This window comes from Phyllobates terribilis, unplaced genomic scaffold (genome assembly GCF_046119375.1).
Source record: "Phyllobates terribilis strain yellow unplaced genomic scaffold, ASM4611937v1 Scaffold_8__6_contigs__length_399053987, whole genome shotgun sequence".
Lineage (NCBI taxonomy): Eukaryota > Metazoa > Chordata > Amphibia > Anura > Dendrobatidae > Phyllobates > Phyllobates terribilis.
Genome location: NW_027362768.1, coordinates 262,655,621 through 262,668,174, shown reverse-complemented (window position 1 = coordinate 262,668,174; position 12,554 = coordinate 262,655,621).

Genomic DNA, 12,554 nt, shown 5'->3' with positions numbered 1-12,554 from the left:
TGGTGGAGGTTAGTATAGATGGACTAATAGAACAAGTCCCACACACTGCTACAAGCCAAAATATTTTTTCAGAGCTAGATGCAGAAAAAAATTATATTGAATTTGCAACCTGGTGGAAGTTAGCATAGATGGACTAATAGAACAAGTCCCACACACTGCTACAAGCCGAAGCCGAAATATTTTTTCAGAGCTAGATGCAGAAAAAAATTATGTTGAATTTGCAACCTGGTGGAGGTTAATATTGATGGACTAATAGAACAAGTCCCACACACTGCTACAAGCCAAATCCCAAATATTTTTTAAGAGCTAGATGCAGATAAAATTATATTTAATTTGCAACCTGGTGGAGTTTAGTATAGATTGACTAATAGATCAAGTCCCACACACTGCTACAAGCCGAAATATTTTTTCAGAGCTAGATGCAGAAAAAAATTATATTGAATTTGCAACCTGGTGGAGGTTAGTATAGATGGACTAATAGAACATGTCCCACACACTGCTACAAGCCGATGCCCAAATATTTTTTCAGAGCTAGATGCAGATAAAAATTATATTGAATTTGCAACGTGGTGGAGGTTATTATAGATGGAGTAATAGAACAAGTCCCACAAACTGTTGCAAGCCGAAATATTTTTTCAGAGCTAGATGCAGAAAAAAATTATATTGAATTTGCAACCTGGTGGAGGTTAGTATAGATGGACTAATAGAACAAGTCCCACACACTGCTACAAGCCAAAATATTTTTTCAGAGCTAGATCCATAAAAAAATTATATTGAATTTGCAACCTGGTGGAGGTTAGTATAGATGGACTAATAGAAAAAGTCCCACACACTGCTACAAGCCGAAGCCCAAATATTTTTTCAGAGCTATATGCAGATAAAAATTATATTGAATTTGCAACGTGGTGCAGATTAGTATAGATGGACTAATAGAACAAGTCCCACACACTGCTGCAAGCCAAAATATTTTTTCAGAGCTAGAAGCAGAAAAAAATTATATTGAATTTGCAACGTGGTGGAGGTTAGTATAGATGGACTAATAGAATATGTCCCACACACTGCTACAAGCCGATGCCCAAATAATTTTTCAGAGCTAGATGCAGATAAAAATTATATTGAATTTGCAACGTGGTGGAGGTTATTACAGATGGAGTAATAGAACAAGTCCCACACACTGTTGCAAGCCGAAATATTTTTTCAGAGCTAGATGCAGAAAAAAATTATATTGAATTTGCAACCTGGTGGAGGTTAGTATAGATGGACTAATAGAACAAGTCCCACATACTGCTGCAAGCCAAAATATTTTTTCAGAGCTAGATGCAGAAAAAAATTATATTGAATTTGCAAAATGGTGGAGGTTAGTATAGATGGAATAATAGAAAAAGTCCCACACACTGCTACAAGCCGAAGCCCAAATGTTTTTTCAGAGCTAGATGCAGATAAAAATTATATTGAATTTGCAACGTGGTGGGGGTTAGTATAGATGGACTAATAGAACAAGTCCCACACACTGCTGCAAGCCGAAATATTTTTTCAGAGCTAGAAGCAGAAAAAAATTATATTGAATTTGCAACCTGGTGGAGGTTAGTATAGATGGACTAATAGAACAAGTCCCACACATTGCTACAAGCCGAAGCCGAAATATTTTTTCAGAGCTAGATGCAGAAAAAAATTATATTGAATTTGCAATCTCGTGGAGGTTAGTATAGATGGACTAAGAGAACAAGTCCCACACACTGCTACAAGCCAAAATATTTTTTCAGATCTAGATGCGGAAAAAAATTATATTGAATTTGCAACCTGGTGGAGGTTAGTATAGATGGACTAATAGAACAAGTCCCACACACTGCTGCAAGCCGAAATATTTTTTCAGAGGTAGATTCAGAAAAAAATTATATTGAATTTGCAACCTGGTGGAGGTTACCATAGATGGACTAATAGAACAAGTTCCACACACTGCTACAAGCCGAAGCCGAAATATTTTTTCAGAGCTAGATGCAGAAAAAAATTATATTGAATTTGCAACCTGGTGGAGGTTAGTATAGATGGACTAATAGATCAAGTCCCACACACTGCTAAAAGCTGAAGCCCAAATATTTTTTCAGAGCTAGATGCAGATAAAAATTATATTGAATTTGCAATCTGGTGGAGGTTAGTATAGATGGACTAATAGAACAAGTCCCACACACTGCTACAAGCCGAAGCCCAAATATTTTTTCAGAGCTAGATGCAGATAAAAATTATATTGAATTTGCAACCTGGTGGAGGTTAGTATAGATGGACTAATAGAACAAGTCCCACACACTGCTACAAGCCGAAATATTTTTTCAGAGCTAGATGCAGAAAAAAATTATATTGAATTTGCAACCTGGTGGAGGTTAGTATAGATGGACTAATAGAACAATTCCCTCACACTGCTACAAGCCGAAGCCCAAATATTTTTTCAGAGCTAGATGCAGATAAAAATTATATTGAATTTGCCACCTGGTGGAGGCTAGCATAGATGGACTAATAGAACAAGTCCCACACACTGCTACAAGACAAAATATATTTTCAGAGCTAGATGCAGAAAAAAATTATATTGAATTTGCAACCTGGTGGAGGTTAGTATAGATGGACTAATAGAACAAGTCCCACACACTGCTACAAGACGAAGCAGAAATATTTTTTCAGAGCTAGATGCAGATAAAAGTTATATTGAATTTGCAACCTGGTGGAGGTTAGTATAGATCGACTAATAGAACAAGTCCCACACATTGCTACAAGCCGAATCCCAAATATTTTTTCAGAGCTAGATGCAGATAAAAATGATATTGAATTTGCAACCTGATGGAGGTTAGTATAGATGGACTAATAGAACAAGTCCCACACACTGCTACAAGCCGAAATATTTTTTCAGAGCTAGATGCAGAAAAAAATTATATTGAATTTGCAACCTGGTGGAGGTTATTATAGATGGACTAATAGAACAAGTCCCACACACTGCTACAAGCCAAAGCCCAAATATTTTTTCAGAGCTAGATGCAGATAAAAATTATATTGAATTTGCAACCTGGTGGAGGTTAGTATAAATGGACAAATAGAACAAGTCCCACACACTGCTGCAAGCCGAAATTTTTTTTCAGAGCTAGATGCAGAAAAAAATTATATTGAATTTGCAACCTGGTGGAGGTTAGTATAGATGGACTAATATAACAAGTCCCACATACTGCTACAAGCCAAAATATTTTTTCAGAGCTAGATGCAGAAAAAAATTATATTGAATTTGCAACCTGGTGGAGGTTAGTATAGATGGACTAATAGAACAAGTCCCACACACTGCTATAAGACGAAATACTTTTTCAGAGCTAGATGCAGAAAAAAATTATATTGAATTTGCAATCTGGTGGAGGTTAGTATAGATGGACTAAGAGAACAAGTCCCACACACTGCTACAAGCCAAAATATTTTTTCAGATCTAGATGCGGAAAAAAATTATATTGAATTTGCAACCTGGTGGAGGTTAGTATAGATGGACTAATAGAACAAGTCCCACACACTGCTGCAAGCCGAAATATTTTTTCAGAGGTAGATTCAGAAAAAAATTATATTGAATTTGCAACCTGGTGGAGGTTACCATAGATGGACTAATAGAACAAGTTCCACACACTGCTACAAGCCGAAGCCGAAATATTTTTTCAGAGCTAGATGCAGAAAAAAATTATATTGAATTTGCAACCTGGTGGAGGTAAGTATAGATGGACTAATAGAACAAGTCCCACATACTGCTACAAGCCAAATCCCAAATATTTTTTCAGAGCTAGATGCAGATAAAAATTATATTGAATTTGCAACCTGGTGGAGGTTAGTATAGATGGACTAATAGAAAAAGTCCCACACACTGCTACAAGCCGAAGCCCAAATATTTTTTCAGAGCTAGATGTAGATAAAAATTATATTGAATTTGCAACGTGGTGGAGGTTAGTATAGATGGACGAATAGAACAAGTCCCACACACTGCTGCAAGCCAAAATATTTTTTCAGAGCTAGATGCAGAAAAAAATTATATTGAATTTGCAACCTGGTGGAGGTTAGTATAGATGGACTAATAGAACAAGTCCCACACATTGCTACAAGCCGAAGCCGAAATATTTTTTCAGAGCTAGATGCAGAAAAAAATTATATTGAATTTGCAACCTGGTGGAGGTTATTATAGATGGAGTAATAGAACAAGTCCCACACACTGTTGCAAGCCGAAATATTTTTTCAGAGCTAGATGCATAAAAAAATTATATTGAATTTGCAACCTGGTGGAGGTTAGTATAGATGGACTAAGAGAACAAGTCCCACACACTGCTACAAGCCAAAATATTTTTTCAGAGCTAGATGCAGAAAAAAATTATATTGAATTTGCAACCTGGTGGAAGTAAGCATAGATGGACTAATAGAACAAGTCCCACACACTGCTACAAGCCGAAGCCCAAATATTTTTTCAGAGCAAGATGCCGATAAAAATTATATTGAATTTGCAACCTGGTGGAGGTTAGTATAGATGGACTAATAGAACAAGTCCCACTCACTGCTACAAGCCGAAATATTTTTTCAGAGGTAGATGCAGAAAAAAATTATATTGAATTTGCAACCTGGTGGAGGTTAGTATAGATGGACTAATAGAACAAGTCCCACACACTGCTACAAGCCGAAATATTTTTTCAGAGCTAGATGCACAAAAAAATTATATTGAATTTGCAACCTGGTGGAGGTTAGTATAGATGGACTAATAGAACAAGTCCCACACACTGCTACAAGACGAAGCAGAAATATTTTTTCAGAGCTAGATGCAGATAAAAATTATATTGAATTTGCAACCTGGTGGAGGTTAGTATAGATCGACTAATAGAACAAGTCCCACACATTGCTACAAGCCGAATCCCAAATATTTTTTCAGAGCTAGATGCAGATAAAAATGATATTGAATTTGCAACCTGATGGAGGTTATTATAGATGGACTAATAGAACAAGTCCCACACACTGCTACAAGCCGAAATATTTTTTCAGAGCTAGATGCAGAAAAAAATTATATTGAATTTGCAACCTGGTGGAGGTTATTATAGATGGACTAATAGAACAAGTCCCACACACTGCTACAAGCCAAAGCCCAAATATTTTTTCAGAGCTAGATGCAGATAAAAATTATATTGAATTTGCAACCTGGTGGAGGTTAGTATAAATGGACAAATAGAACAAGTCCCACACACTGCTGCAAGCCGAAATTTTTTTTCAGAGCTAGATGCAGAAAAAAATTATATTGAATTTGCAACCTGGTGGAGGTTAGTATAGATGGACTAATATAACAAGTCCCACATACTGCTACAAGCCAAAATATTTTTTCAGAGCTAGATGCAGAAAAAAATTATATTGAATTTGCAACCTGGTGGAGGTTAGTATAGATGGACTAATAGAACAAGTCCCACACACTGCTATAAGACGAAATACTTTTTCAGAGCTAGATGCAGAAAAAAATTATATTGAATTTGCAATCTGGTGGAGGTTAGTATAGATGGACTAAGAGAACAAGTCCCACACACTGCTACAAGCCAAAATATTTTTTCAGATCTAGATGCGGAAAAAAATTATATTGAATTTGCAACCTGGTGGAGGTTAGTATAGATGGACTAATAGAACAAGTCCCACACACTGCTGCAAGCCGAAATATTTTTTCAGAGGTAGATTCAGAAAAAAATTATATTGAATTTGCAACCTGGTGGAGGTTACCATAGATGGACTAATAGAACAAGTTCCACACACTGCTACAAGCCGAAACCGAAATATTTTTTCAGAGCTAGATGCAGAAAAAAATTATATTGAATTTGCAACCTGGTGGAGGTAAGTATAGATGGACTAATAGAACAAGTCCCACATACTGCTACAAGCCAAATCCCAAATATTTTTTCAGAGCTAGATGCAGATAAAAATTATATTGAATTTGCAACCTGGTGGAGGTTAGTATAGATGGACTAATAGAAAAAGTCCCACACACTGCTACAAGCCGAAGCCCAAATATTTTTTCAGAGCTAGATGTAGATAAAAATTATATTGAATTTGCAACGTGGTGGAGGTTAGTATAGATGGACGAATAGAACAAGTCCCACACACTGCTGCAAGCCGAAATATTTTTTCAGAGCTAGATGCAGAAAAAAATTATATTGAATTTGCAACCTGGTGGAGGTTAGTATAGATGGACTAATAGAACAAGTCCCACACATTGCTACAAGCCGAAGCCGAAATATTTTTTCAGAGCTAGATGCAGAAAAAAATTATATTGAATTTGCAACCTGGTGGAGGTTATTATAGATGGAGTAATAGAACAAGTCCCACACACTGTTGCAAGCCGAAATATTTTTTCAGAGCTAGATGCATAAAAAAATTATATTGAATTTGCAACCTGGTGGAGGTTAGTATAGATGGACTAATAGAACAAGTCCCACACACTGCTACAAGCCAAAATATTTTTTCAGAGCTAGATGCAGAAAAAAATTATATTGAATTTGCAACCTGGTGGAAGTAAGCATAGATGGACTAATAGAACAAGTCCCACACACTGCTACAAGCCGAAGCCCAAATATTTTTTCAGAGCAAGATGCCGATAAAAATTATATTGAATTTGCAACCTGGTGGAGGTTAGTATAGATGGACTAATAGAACAAGTCCCACTCACTGCTACAAGCCGAAATATTTTTTCAGAGGTAGATGCAGAAAAAAATTATATTGAATTTGCAACCTGGTGGAGGTTAGTATAGATGGACTAATAGAACAAGTCCCACACACTGCTACAAGCCGAAATATTTTTTCAGAGCTAGATGCACAAAAAAATTATATTGAATTTGCAACCTGGTGGAGGTTAGTATAGATGGACTAATAGAACAAGTCCCACACACTGCTACAAGACGAAGCAGAAATATTTTTTCAGAGATAGATGCAGATAAAAATTATATTGAATTTGCAACCTGGTGGAGGTTAGTATATATCGACTAATAGAACAAGTCCCACACATTGCTACAAGCCGAACCCCAAATATTTTTTCAGAGCTAGATGCAGATAAAAATGATATTGAATTTGCAACCTGATGGAGGTTAGTATAGATGGACTAATAGAACAAGTCCCACACACTGCTACAAGCCGAAATATTTTTTCAGAGCTAGATGCAGAAAAAAATTATATTGAATTTGCAACCTGGTGGAGGTTATTATAGATGGACTAATAGAACAAGTCCCACACACTGCTACAAGCCAAAGCACAAATATTTTTTCAGAGCTAGATGCAGATAAAAATTATATTGAATTTGCAACCTGGTGGAGGTTAGTATAAATGGACAAATAGAACAAGTCGCACACACTGCTACAAGCCGAAATATTTTTTCAGAGCTAGATGCAGAAAAAAATTATATTGAATTTGCAGCCTGGTGGAGGTTAGTATAGATGGACTAATAGAACAAGTCCCACACACTGCTACAAGCCGAAGGCCAAATATTTTTTCAGAGCTAGATGCAGATAAAAATTATATTGAATTTGCAACCTGGTGGAGGTTAGCATAGATGGACTAATAGAACAAGTTCCACACACTGCTACAAGCCAAAATATTTTTTCAGAGCTAGATGCAGAAAAAAATAATTTGGAATTTGCAACCTTGTGGAGGTTAATATTGATGGACTAATAGAACAAGTCCCACACACTGCTACAAGCCAAATCCCAAATATTTTTTCAGAGCTAGATGCAGATAAAAATTATATTGAATTTGCAACCTGGTGGAGTTAAGTATAGATTGACTAATAGATCAAGTCCCACACACTGCTACAAGCCGAAATATTTTTTCAGAGCTAGATGCAGAAAAAAATTATAATGAATTTGCAACCTGGTGGAGGTTAGTATAGATGGACTAATATAACATGTCCCACACACTGCTACAAGCCGATGCCCAAATATTTTTTCAGAGCTAGATGCAGATAAAAATTATATTGAATTTGCAACGTGGTGGAGGTTTTTATAGATGGAGTAATAGAACAAGTCCCACACACTGTTGCAAGCCAAAATATTTTTTCAGAGCTAGATGCAGAAAAAAATTATATTGAATTTGCAACCTGGTGGAGGTTAGTATAGATGGACTAATAGAACAAGTCCCACACACTGCTATAAGCCAAAATATTTTTTCAGAGCTAGATGCAGAAAAAAATTATATTGAATTTGCAACCTGGTGGAAGTTAGCATAGATGGACTAATAGAACAAGTCCCACACACTGCTACAAGCCGAAGCCCAAATATTTTTTCAGAGCTAAATGCAGAAAAAAATTATGTTGAATTTGCAACCTGGTGGAGGTTAATATTGATGGACTAATAGAACAAGTCCCACACACTGCTACAAGCCAAATCCCAAATATTTTTTAAGAGCTAGATGCAGATAAAATTATATTGAATTTGCAACCTGGTGGAGTTTAGTATAGATTGACTAATAGATCAAGTCCCACACACTGCTACAAGCCGAAATATTTTTTCAGAGCTAGATGCAGAAAAAAATTATATTGAACTTGCAACGTGGTGGAGGTTAGTATAGATGGACTAATAGAACATGTCCCACACACTGCTACAAGCCGATGCTCAAATATTTTTTCAGAGCTAGATGCAGATAAAAATTATATTGAATTTGCAACGTGGTAGAGGTTATTATAGATGGAGTAATAGAACAAGTCCCACACAGTGTTGCAAGCCAAAATATTTTTTCAGAGCTAGATGCAGAAAAAAATTATATTGAATTTGCAACCTGGTGGAGGTTAGTATAGATGGACTAATAGAACAAGTCCCACACACTGCTACAAGCCAAAATATTTTTTCAGAGCTAGATGCAGAAAAAAATTATATTGAATTTGCAACCTGGTGGAAGATAGCATAGATGGATTAATAGAACAAGTCCCACACACTGCTACAAGCCGAAGCCGAAATATTTTTTCAGAGCTAGATGCAGAAAAAAATTATGTTGAATTTGCAACCTGGTGGAGGTTAATATTGATGGACTAATAGAACAAGTCCCACACATTGCTACAAGCCAAATCCCAAATATTTTTTAAGAGCTAGATGCAGATAAAATTATATTTAATTTGCAACCTGGTGGAGTTTAGTATAGATTGACTAATAGATCAAGTCCCACACACTGCTACAAGCCGAAATATTTTTTCAGAGCTAGATGCAGAAAAAAATTATATTGAATTTGCAACGTGGTGGAGGTTAGTATAGATGGACTAATAGAACATGTCCCACACACTGCTACAAGCCGATGCCCAAATATTTTTTCAGAGCTAGATGCAGATAAAAATTATATTGAATTTGCAACGTGGTGGAGGTTATTATAGATGGAGTAATAGAACAAGTCCCACACACTGTTGCAAGCCGAAATATTTTTTCAGAGCTAGATGCAGAAAAAAATTATATTGAATTTGCAACCTGGTGGAGATTAGTATAGATGGACTAATAGAACAAGTCCCACACACTGCTACAAGCCAAAATATTTTTTCAGAGCTAGATCCATAAAAAAATTATATTGAATTTGCAACCTGGTGGAGGTTAGTATAGATTGACTAATAGATCAAGTCCCACACACTGCTACAAGCCAAAATATTTTTTCAGAGCTAGATCCATAAAAAAATTATATTGAATTTGCAACCTGGTGGAGGTTAGTATAGATGGACTAATAGAAAAAGTCCCACACACTGCTACAAGCTGAAGCCCAAATATTTTTTCAGAGCTAGATGCAGATAAAAATTATATTGAATTTGCAGCGTGGTGCAGGTTAGTATAGATGGACTAATAGAACAAGTCCCACACACTGCTGCAAGCCGAAATATTTTTTCAGAGCTAGAAGCAGAAAAAAATTATATTGAATTTGAAACGTGGTGGAGGTTAGTATAGATGGACTAATAGAACATGTCCCACACACTGCTACAAGCCGATGCCAAAATATTTTTTCAGAGCTAGATGCAGATAAAAATTATATTGAATTTGCAACGTGGTGGAGGTTATTACAGATGGAGTAATAGAACAAGTCCCACACACTGTTGCAAGCCGAAATATTTTTTCAGAGCTAGATGCAGATACAAATTATATTGAATTTGCAACCTGGTGGAGGTTAGCATAGATGGACTAATAGAACAAGTTCCACACACTGCTACAAGCCAAAATATTTTTTCAGAGCTAGATGCAGAAAAAAATAATGTGGAATTTGCAACCTGGTGGAGGTTAATATTGATGGACTAATAGAACAAGTCCCACACACTGCTACAAGCCAAATCCCAAATATTTTTTCAGAGCTAGATGCAGATAAAAATTATATTGAATTTGCAACCTGGTGGAGTTAAGTATAGATTGACTAATAGATCAAGTCCCACACACTGCTACAATCCGAAATATTTTTTCAGAGCTAGATGCAGAAAAAAATTATAATGAATTTGCAACCTGGTGGAGGTTAGTATAGATGGACTAATATAACATGTCCCACACACTGCTACAAGCCGATGCCCAAATATTTTTTCAGAGCTAGATGCAGATAAAAATTATATTGAATTTGCAACGTGGTGGAGGTTTTTATAGATGGAGTAATAGAACAAGTCCCACACACTGTTGCAAGCCAAAATATTTTTTCAGAGCTAGATGCAGAAAAAAATTATATTGAATTTGCAACCTGGTGGAGGTTAGTATAGATGGACTAATAGAAGAAGTCCCACACACTGCTACAAGCCAAAATATTTTTTCAGAGCTAGATGCAGAAAAAAATTATATTGAATTTGCAACCTGGTGGAAGTTAGCATAGATGGACTAATAGAACAAGTCCCACACACTGCTACAAGCCGAAGCCCAAATATTTTTTCAGAGCTAGATGCAGAAAAAAATTATGTTGAATTTGCAACCTGGTGGAGGTTAATATTGATGGACTAATAGAACAAGTCCCACACACTGCTACAAGCCAAATCCCAAATATTTTTTAAGAGCTAGATGCAGATAAAATTATATTGAATTTGCAACCTGGTGGAGTTTAGTATAGATTGACTAATAGATCAAGTCCCACACACTGCTACAAGCCGAAATATTTTTTCAGAGCTAGATGCAGAAAAAAATTATATTGAATTTGCAACGTGGTGGAGGTTAGTATAGATGGACTAATAGAACATGTCCCACACACTGCTACAAGCCGATGCCCAAATATTTTTTCAGGGCTAGATGCAGATAAAAATTATATTGAATTTGCAACGTGGTGGAGGTTATTATAGATGGAGTAATAGAACAAGTCCCACACACTGTTGCAAGCCAAAATATTTTTTCAGAGCTAGATGCAGAAAAAAATTATATTGAATTTGCAACCTGGTGGAGGTTAGTATAGATGGACTAATAGAACAAGTCCCACACACTGCTACAAGCCAAAATATTTTTTCAGAGCTTAATGCAGAAAAAAATGATATTGAATTTGCAACCTGGTGGAAGATAGCATAGATGGACTAATAGAACAAGTCCCACACACTGCTACAAGCCGAAGCCGAAATATTTTTTCAGAGCTAGATGCAGAAAAAAATTATGTTGAATTTGCAACCTGGTGGAGGTTAATATTGATGGACTAATAGAACAAGTCCCACACATTGCTACAAGCCAAATCCCAAATATTTTTTAAGAGCTAGATGCAGATAAAATTATATTTAATTTGCAACCTGGTGGAGTTTAGTATAGATTGACTAATAGATCAAGTCCCACACACTGCTACAAGCCGAAATATTTTTTCAGAGCTAGATGCAGAAAAAAATTATATTGAATTTGCAACGTGGTGGAGGTTAGTATAGATGGACTAATAGAACATGTCCCACACACTGCTACAAGCCGATGCCCAAATATTTTTTCAGAGCTAGATGCAGATAAAAATTATATTGAATTTGCAACGTGGTGGAGGTTATTATAGATGGAGTAATAGAACAAGTCCCACACACTGTTGCAAGCCGAAATATTTTTTCAGAGCTAGATGCAGAAAAAAATTATATTGAATTTGCAACCTGGTGGAGGTTAGTATAGATGGACTAATAGAACAAGTCCCACACACTGCTACAAGCCAAAATATTTTTTCAGAGCTAGATCCATAAAAAAATTATATTGAATTTGCAACCTGGTGGAGGTTAGTATAGATGGACTAATAGAAAAAGTCCCACACACTGCTACAAGCTGAAGCCCAAATATTTTTTCAGAGCTAGATGCAGATAAAAATTATATTGAATTTGCAGCGTGGTGCAGGTTAGTATAGATGGACTAATAGAACAAGTCCCACACACTGCTGCAAGCCGAAATATTTTTTCAGAGCTAGAAGCAGAAAAAAATTATATTGAATTTGCAACGTGGTGGAGGTTAGTATAGATGGACTAATAGAACATGTCCCACACACTGCTACAAGCCGATGCCCAAATATTTTTTCAGAGCTAGATGCAGATAAAAATTATATTGAATTTGCAACGTGGTGGAGGTTATTACAGATGGAGTAATAGAACAAGTCCCACA